Below are 10,464 nucleotides of genomic sequence, written 5' to 3'. Positions count from 1 at the left end.
ATGAGGAATTCTTAATCTCAGGAAACAAACTGAGGGTTGCTGGAGTGGGGGGTGGGGTGGGAGGGATGGGGTGACTGGGTGATGGACACTGGGGAGGGTATGTGTTCTGGTAAGCGCTGTGAATTGTGCAAGACTGTTGAATCTCAGATCTGTACCTCTGAAACAAATAATGCAATATATGTTAAGAAAGAAAAAAAAAAGAAGAAGAAGAATGTAGCAGGAGGGGAAGAATGAAGGGGGGGAAATCGGAGGGGGAGAAGAACCATGAGAGACGATGGACTCTGAAAAACAAACTGAGGGTTCTAGAGGGGAGGGGGGTGGGAGGATGGGTTAGCCTGGTGATGGGTATTGAGGAGGGCACGTTCTGCATGGAGCACTGGGTGTTATGCACAAACAATGAATCATGGAACACTATATCTAAAACTAATGATGTAATGTATGGGGATTAACATAACAATAAAAAAAAATTAAAAAATAAAAAACACAGAATGAGGCCCAAATGATAATATAGAGTCATGGGTACTTAATCTGAAATAGATTTAGATGCAAAAACATAACTGTTATTCCAATCTGTACTCAAATGACCCAATGCTGTTTTCTTAATGAGAGATATTAAGTATAATGCTCCTAGACAACAAAATATGTAACATTAATTCTTAATCTGTATTATATTATAGGTTCAAATGCCTTTTCAATTCTTTAGGAAAAGACAAAACTTATTCTCAACAGATTTAATAAATCTCAGATAGTACGCTAAGCCTACTTTTGTTACTTTTGAAAATAGCAGGCCAGTTGGGTTTCCGGGGGTCCCTCTGCTGCGCCCGCACCTCCCTCACCTTCTCAACCCTCTTAATTTGTTCCATTTCTCATTTTCATCACTACTTATTTTCCCTTCTTCCTTCTTTTTCAATTTTGTTCATATTATATGTCTTTCTCCTTATTAGAAGTGATGTGATTTATCTCCTAAAGATAAATTTCTGAAGGAATTGAAACTAACAAACACAATAATTCCTTAGTGCTAAAGAAATCTATTTCTATTGTTTTATGTTTTCAAATGCATTTTTGATATGTTATAGAATTTCCATTCATTTTTCTTTCCTACTTTATTTTGGCCATCAAATGTATTACTATATTTCAGAATTCTAAAGCCCATTTTTTTTCCTATTAAAGCACTAGTTCCAGACATATATTTAATGAAATACAGAGTTATAAATCCTTGTAAAATCTTGGATTATAGGCCTGCTCAATTCTTTAAAAATTCAAACGCCTAATAAATTTTGAAAGTGAACATAGATATAAAAAGAAAGGTTTGCTAATACATCTCAAGGAGTAGTAATTATTCAACAACAGATAACTTTCAACTGCTTTGGAGGTTCAAATGTTGGTTGATACTTTGGCATTAACCCAAAGTAAAAGAGGAATTTCTGGTTCAACAAAATAATATATTCATTGAAATGGATTATTAAATTGAATAAATATGTAAGAGTGACTAATGTTTCAAATGGGAGTTAGGAGAACTTATCTAGAAATCAATCACCTTCTCTAAAATAATTACCTTTTCTAAAACAATGTAAATTTTTGGAATATACTTTATTGGGTTTGGAGCATCAGAGTCAGTATACGGAATGAAGGAAGGGTATAGAGTAGTGGAGTTGAATGGAGGATCAAGTCAGCAGGGACAGGTGAGATCAGAGAGATCGATTTAAATAAAGATAAGTTGGGTAGAAAATACATTTAGAGTCACATTCTTCCGGGGTGGGGTAGGACAGCTGCATCCAGGAGCTTGATGCTCCTTGTTCGGCTGGGTCCTCTCCATTGACGGTTGTTAACTTACCCTACCTTCCTCTCCTTCTCTGAGGAGCTGAGCAGAATTTGTTCACATTCTTATTATCAGGATCAAAGATCGATTCTGGGTGATGAGGATATGCTGACAGCCTGCTGACAGCCCACCCACGGTTCCTGTACCAGAGCACTACTGATGCTGAGAACCCAATAATTCTTTGTTGCAGGAGGCTGTCCTTTGTACTGTGGAATGTACGGCAGATCCCTGGCCTGTACCTCCAGATGCCAATTCCATCCACTGCCCCCAGTCACTGTATTAAAAACTGTCTCCAGACTGCTTAGTTGTGAACCACCCAATCAGCGTGTGATCACTGGGCTAGAGCAGCCCCAAAGATGTCAGTGAGTGGATCGTGCAGTGCTTTATCCCATGTTCCTGGAGGAGAATATGCTGAACTTTAGAAGTGGCACTTTCAAATGAGAGACCCTCAAATTTAACCTTCAAGGCAAATCTGCTTTTCAATCCATACCTCCTATCTGTCTCTAATACGATATGTTTAATAATTTGAGCACTCTATTTTACTTATTTGGTTCTATATTCATGGGCTGACCATCAGCATTCTGAATTTAAGGAATACCCCTTTGCGCTTCTCTGTTTTTCCATCACCTCCCAAATTCCTGGCCAGTAGAAGGCCCTTCATTACCATTTGCTGAAATGTTTTTCAGACTGAAGTACTAAATCACAAAACAACTCCACTCATTTATGAAATCGATTAGCAATGGCATAGGTGTTCTCCTAGAAAGGATAGGCTATTCCATCAATTCTATCGTAGGTGAAAGTCTGTCCCTCAAAGAATACTGTAAGAGAATGTTCCCCAGACAAACTCATCATGTGTAAATGTACTGTTTCTCTGCCTTTTCCTGTACTTATAGTCAGTGACATACAACTTAGAGCAAATTTTATCTTGTCCTCTTACCTCACAGATTCCCAGTAGTAGAGTTTATTTCTTTTTTTTTTTTTTAAGATTTTTTATTTATTTATTTGAGAGAGAGAGAATGAGAGAGAGCAAGCACATGAGAGGGGGGAGGGTCAGAGGGAGAAGCAGACTCCCTGCCGAGCAGGGAGCCCGATGCGGGACTCGATCCAGGGACTCCAGGATCATGACCTGAGCCGAAGGCAGTCGCTTAACCAACTGAGCCACCCAGGCGCCCGAGTAGTAGAGTTTATTTCTATAACTTAGTGATTGGACCACAATGGAGTCATCACCGAATGTTTCCCTCTGTGCCTGGTGCAATGTTAGCTACATAACAAATGCTCAGCAAAACCTTGATTTGATTGAAAAATCAAATTTCATTTGACCTGAAATCATACTTTGTATAATTTCCATTATTCATGTTTTTAAAGCTGTGTTTACGGCCCAGAATAGGGTCTCTCTCGAATGTCCATGTGAGCTTGAAATGGATGTGTGTTCTGCTGTTGTTCGATGGTGTATTCCACAAATGTCAGTTCAATGAAGTTGATTGATAGTGCTAGTCAATTCAGCTATGTCTTTACTGATTTTCTGCCTGCTGGATTACTAACAGAGGGTTGTTGAAGTCTCTGACAATAATAGGGGAGTTATCTATTTATCTTTGATGTTCTCTTAGTTTTTGCCTGATATATGTTGACCTTCTGGTTGTTATCTACATCCATGTATAAGAATGTTGTATTTTCTTTGAGAATTGACATCTTTATCATTCTGTAATGCCCCTCTTTATCCCTGACCATTATAATTTTTTTTGAAAAATGCTTTGTGTGAAGATAATATAGTTACTCCAGCTTTCTTTTGTTAAGTGTTAGCATGGTATATCTTTATTTATTCTTTACTCTTTTTTTTTTTGAAGGTCTAGTGAAAACACATTTAGAATGTCAACCAGAGGGATTTTTATTTTAATGAAAAATAATAATAAGCCCTCTGCAAGGAGAGCGAATTTGACAAAGTTATTTAAACATATATGTGGGCTTTAATGTTTCAAAAGAGGTTTTAGAAAAATGGGGGGGGGCACCTGGGTGACTCAGCCAGTTTAGTGGCTGACTCTTGATTCTGGTTCAGGTCATGGTCTCAGGGTCCTGGGATCAAGCCCCGCATCGGGCTCCACCCTTAGCAGGGAGTCTGCTTGAGATTCCCTCTCCCTTTGCCTCTCCCCCCACTCACGCCCTGTCTCTCTCTCCCTCTTTCTCTCTAAAATAAATAAATAAATCTTTTTAAAAAATGGGATTTAAGCTAATTTGTGAGTTTGGGCCTGGGTCTCAGGATCGCTAGCAGATAGTCTTAGAAAGCAAGACTCCTTTGCCACGTAAGAGTTTGGAACAGATTCTATGGTGTTTGAGTTGGAAGGGGACTTAGAGATGATGTGATTTTTTTTTCCCAGAGATATTTATTTTATTGACGTATAATTAACATTCAGTGTTATATTAGTTTCAGTTATATGACATGTTGATTCAACAATTCCATACTTTACTCAGTGCTCAGCACAGTAAGTATAGTCACCATACAACATTATAATAATATTATTGACCATATTCCCTATGCTGTGCTTTTCATCTTTGTGACTTACTTATTTTAGAACTGGAAATTTGTTCCTCTTAATGCCTTCTATCTATTTCACCTATACCCCCACCCACCTCCCCGCTGGCAACCACCAGTTTGTTCTCTGTATTTAAGAGTCTGTTTTTCTTGGTTTTTTTTGGGGGGGGGTGGGGGGGGGTTGGTTCTTTACTTTTAACCTAAATGTGTCTTTATATGTAAGGTGGGCTTTGTTTAGACAACATATAGTTTATTCTTGATTTTTCATACTTTCTGACAATCTCCTTTTTATTTGGGGTATTCAGGACATTCACACTTAAAATGATTCTTGCTATAGTTGGATTGGTATTAAGTTACTAATTTTGGTTAGTATTTAATATTTATTGATTTTTTTCTTTTTTTTTTTTAGTTTCTTCCCCCCACTTTATTTTTTGCCTTTTCTGGTTTTAGTTAAGCATTTTATATAATTTGATTTTATCTCCTGTATTAGAATATTCATTGTATTAAAAAATAGTGCTTGCCCTAGAATTTGTAATATACATTGTTATCTTATGTAAGTTTACTTGCAAATACTACACCATTTCATATGTAGTGTAGGGAATTAAAACTATTTCCAATTTCTACCTACAACCCCTTGTGATATTGCTCTCATTAATTTCATTTATCTGAATGCTATAAATGCCTAATATATTTTTAATGTAACCACTTAAAATAATTAATTTTTTTTTAAAAAATTAAGGATTTAATGTTTCATTTATTTATTCTTAGATACTCTTCTGTTCTTTATGTAGATCTAAATGTATGACCTGTATATTTTTTTCATCTGTCTGAAAAACTTTCAGCATTTCCAGCAGGTTATATTTAGTGGCAGTGAGTTACCACAGTTTTTGATAATTGAGAAAATACTTACTTTTCCTAGATTTTTTTTTTTCTTTCAACATTTTAAGTATTTACCTACACTTCCTTATTGCTTGCATGGTTTTTAGGAACTTTTCTGTAATTTCTTCTTGTTCCCCTATCGCCAACCCTAATCCCCTGGGTTTCAAGACTTTCCCTTTGGTATTTTGCAATTTGAATATAGTATGCTCAGGATTATAAGTTTATTTGTTTTGGTAATCATTCTGTCTGATGTTTCCTGGACATCCTAGAACTGTGGCTTATTGTATATCATCCATTTTGGGAAATTCACCTGTTATTTCCTGAAATATTTCTTCTGCTTAATTCTCTTTTATTCCTTCTGACATTCCAATTATACCTATGTTGCGTCTATGGAAGTTGCCCCACAGTTCTTAGATGTTATTTTTTGTCTTGTTTGTTTAGCTTATCTCTTTTCATTTTATTTTGTGACGTTTACATTGCTTCATTATCAAGCCCATGGATTCTTTTTTTAGCTATGTTGTATGAGCCCCTCAAAGGCATTACTCATTTCTGTTGCAATGTTTTTGATTTCTCGCATTTCCTTTTGACTCTTGTAGAACTTCCATCTTTCTGCTGATATTGCCCATTGATTCTTGCATGCTGTCTGCTCTTTTGATTAGAACCCTTAATGTATTAATCATAGTTATTTTAAATTCCCTCTCAGATAATTCCTACACACCAGAGTCCAATTCTGATTATTGCCTTTTCTTTTCATAATCCATATCCTTTCGACTTTTGACATGACTTCTAATTCCCCCTTTTACCACTGAAAATCAGATATTTTATACTAAGTGATAACTGAATTAAGTAGGACTTCAGTGTGGGGATTTATGTTAATTTGGCTATGAATTAGACTCTCTTTAATGTTTGTTACACCTATAGGTTGTCATAGCTAGTGGTTGTTGTAGCCAGAGGCTTTAAATCCCTCTCTGATCTGTTTTTATCTCCTCTCTTGATTTCGGGCTTCCCTAAGTACTCCTCCTTGGAAAGAATCAGTATCTTGCACATCCTTCAGATGCAATCCACTGTTATATTGGGTCCCTGTTGGTGTGTTGGTAAGGAGTGAGGAATTGAGGTGTTTTATAATCATTTGATTAAATCTTAGTGTTTTAGTGGGGCTGTATTTCAGGGCTGTGATCTTCACAGTGTTTCTCCAATGGTATTGTTTTTTTCCTCCCTGTATCTCTAGTCCCTCCTCCCACCCGTGTTGTTTCCACCTGGGATGAGACAGTAATACCAGAGCAGTCTGGAGTGAGAGAAAAATCTCTTCCCCGAAACTGGGATAAGAAGGCTCTGGGGAAGCCTGTTCTCCTGGAGAGAAGGCATTTGTTAGGGAGAAGGCTGCTGGTGTATTTCACAATAATTATGCTGTCTCTCCTCCTGCCAGACCCACAGGTAAATCTTCCTCAAATCTTCACAGTGAGAATCTGGTGGCTTTCCTGGCAGTATAACCTTCAAAAGTCTGAGGACCTAAGGCTGCTGTTCCCAGGAATTTCTTCCTTTTTTTTTTTTTTTTTTAAGATTTTATTTATTTGAGAGGGGGAGAGAGAGAGAGAGGTAGAGAACTCGACAGAGAGAGCATGAGTGGGGGGCAGAGGGAGCAGGAGAAGCAGGGAGAGGAAGCAGACTCCCTGCTGAACAGGGAGCCTGACGCTGGGATCATGATCTGAGCCTAAGGCTGACACTTGACCCACTAAGCCACCTAGGCATTCCGGGAATTTCTTACTTTTAAGGTAGTCCACAACCTCCACTAATTCATCAAAATTAGCATTTAAGTGTTTCTACCAGACTCTTGATTGAGTGGATTCTTTAAGTATGCAGAGCTAGGCTGTGACTTTTGGGATATGCTTGTCTCTCCAGATTTTGGTTGTGATTTAATCTGTTTCCTCAGTTTAATGACTTCGAAAAGGTGTGGATTTTCTGTTTGTCTAGCTTTTTCTTGTTGTGGGTATGGGAATGCTGACTTCCAAACTCTTTACACTTCAGGGCTGAAACTGGAAGTTAGGGGCAATTTTGAAAGCCAATTTTCTAAGTTTCCTTCTTAAAAAAAATTATTTGAGAGAGAGAGAGAGCACTTAAAAAGAAGATTTATTTGAGAGAGAGAGCACAGGTGCACACATGAGCAAGTGCATGAGCAGGGGAGGGGCAGAGGCAGATAAATCTCAAGAAGACTCCCTGCTGAGTTTGAAGTCTGACTTGGGGCTCTGTGTGGTGCTCCACTCATGACCCATGAGATCATGACCAGAGCCAAAACCAAGAATCACATGCTTAATTGACTGAGCCATCCAGGCACCCATTTCCTTCTTAATTCCTTTCCTATAGTAAAGGGAAAAAAAATAATTGTTTTACTTACTTCTGTCATATTTCAAGAAATAATACAAAAGCATGTCATAAAAGCAATGAAAAATTTACATCTGTCTGGAATTAAACATAAATCATTGCTACCTGCACTATAGCTTTTACACATATTATTTGAAGAACAGGTTACTCTTCTCCTCACTCAGAATGTGGTAAGTACAATGTCTTGTTTTTGTTGATTTGGTGTTGAATAGTACTTTTTTGTTTGTTTGTTTCAACTTTAATAAGAATATATATGTGTGTGTCTTCACTAGTGAGCCCTTTGGAAGCAAATATATTATTTCTTTCAATTTTTGATCTGTGTGTCCACAGTGAGTTGGACACCTAATAGGGATTACCAAAATATGTAGAATAAATGAATAATGATTTAGCTTAAAGGACTAAAGATTTAGTTCTTTTCAGTATCCATGTATACAAGGTCAATCTTGTGAAAATGTGCATGAGTGTATTATAACCCCATCTAAACTGATTTACCTATTCACACATAAATACTCTCTTCTGGCTTTTTTTTTTTTTCTTAAGATTTATTTGACAGAGAGAGAGAAAGTGAGAGAGGGAACACAAGCAGGGGGAGTGGGAGAGGGAGAAGCAGGCTTCTCTCGGAGCAGGGAGCCCAAAGTGGGGCTCGATCCCAGGACTCCAAGATCATGACCTGAGCCAAAAGCAAAAGCTTAAGGACTGAGCCACCCAGCCGCCCCATTTTGTTTGTTTGTTTTGTTTTGTTTTGGGGTCATTTTCTTACCTTTATATCCTAGTTAACTGTATCTAATTTAGATTCTAATTCTTATGTTCTAATAAGTGAGTAAGATATCCTATCTGGATATAGTCCTTTAATTTGTCTCAGTTATAGAATGTCTTTGGAACTAACTTCTATGCCCAGCCCTTAAGAAAATATTTCTTAAATGTGCCTATTTGCAGACAGGCTACTCACCTCTGCCTGAAAAGGCATGTTCTTCTTCTGTCAAGTTCCAACACCTCCATGGTACATTTGAAAAAGGAAAAAAGAAAATAAACTCATTAAAAAGTATTTGTGAGAGTGGTAGTAAAATTTCAGAAATCTGAAAGCCTGAAGAGAGTAGATAGACCAGGTATCTGCCTATGCAGTGTGGAGACTGTTGTCTCATAGAGTTTATATATTTGTCTATGACCATTCAAACATGTTTTGGAGAAAAGCTTATAAACATAATTGTCAATATTAGCCAAAAGAATGATTGCATAGTAGAGAGTACCCATGAGACAGATATTCACATTTCCAAACTTTGTAATACCAAGAAATATTCAGGATTAATTCACATTATATGTAATTTAAGTCTTAGTTTGAAATAATTACTTTTTAATATGCATAATTGATCTTTGTATATGGACAGGGTGTAAGTTACTATTTAAAAATAGTCATAAATATCTCCCGATGATGTTCCTATGCATTTGAGCTTAGTTTGTAATGTGCAGAAATCATGAGCTACTGCTTTAAGGGTACAGTTTCCTTTATTCATGTAAAATGGAATGAAAAAAAATTAGCAAGAACCAGAAATCTTTCTTGTTCTTAATGAATAATAATCACAAATTAAAATCACCACGGTAGAGTGCCATGAACAGCAATGAACAATAAAATTATTTTTTCCACTTTCATTGTTTTGTGCAGCAGGCTTCAGTATATTTGTATATATTTGAATAAACAAATAGTCATACAATTTTAAAAGTATAAAATGTAAAAGTCATGAATATTTCCAGAAGTAAAGTGAGACATTTATCTCTAACATATGCATTCCAATTTCATTTTAATTAGCTTAAAAGGTTGCAATTAAGACCATTCATCTTATTAATTCTGTAAAGAAATAAAGTGCTTCTTTTTGATATCTCTCGTAAGGAAGATTTGGAAATGTCAGAGACTGAGTTATAGGAAAAAGAACATTTCATGGCCTAGTAATTCAGACAATGCATGCCAAGCAATAAGAAGGAGAGAAAGATAATTGAACTAGGTAGGACAGAAGAAAGATTGTGGGATAAACATTATGTATGGAGGCATGCTCCCCAGGTAATGAGGTGATAGATCTAATCTTTTGTAAAATGTAATATACAAACAGCCCTGTTTTCTAGAAACAGACAATACATGCAGCTATAAAAGAACAAGTAATCAAGCATTTATTATTCTCTAGCTCAAACAATAAGCAGAAAATTATAATAGTGAAAGAAACTCTCTTAGATTGAGGAAATTGCTCAGTATAAGCTTTCTCTAACTCTAAGCCCGCTCTCAATTACATGCACTGATGGAAGAGGAGGCATGATGCAGGCTATTTGAAATGACATCCATAAAAAAATTACATATGATTTAGCAATGGACAAGGCGTATTCTGATGTGAGCCCCATAAACAATGAAGAGCCAACGTTTGCTGACAGTTTTGTTGTGGGGACCCACAAGTTGGGTGCACTGTGCAGTGATAGTGAAAAATCTTCTCTTAAGAGGTGTACTGTCTTGGTAACGGATTTGGGATTAGCTAGGCAAGAAACTCTTTTTGTACCTTCAATCATTAGTGTTCTAATCAGTGAAGTTGTCTCAGTATTCACAATATCTACCTTACATGGTCATCATCAGGATTCAGTAAAATAGGGTATATGAAAACATTTGGGACCTGTTTAAATTATTTTATTAACATTATCCCATGAGGGCAGAGAATTTGTCTTTTTTAACATTCTCTTTTCTGTATGTGGCCCAGTAATTGGCAGACAGTAAGCACTACATCAGTATCTCTTAAACAAATAAATAAATGAATGAATGAATTCTCATTAGTATTGTTATAAACTATAGAATAAAAACATTTCTTATAACTCCTCGAATAAGGGA

This window comes from Halichoerus grypus, chromosome 10, assembly GCF_964656455.1.
Source record: "Halichoerus grypus chromosome 10, mHalGry1.hap1.1, whole genome shotgun sequence".
In the NCBI taxonomy this organism is placed as follows: domain Eukaryota; kingdom Metazoa; phylum Chordata; class Mammalia; order Carnivora; family Phocidae; genus Halichoerus; species Halichoerus grypus.
Note: the sequence above shows the minus strand (reverse complement) of the source record.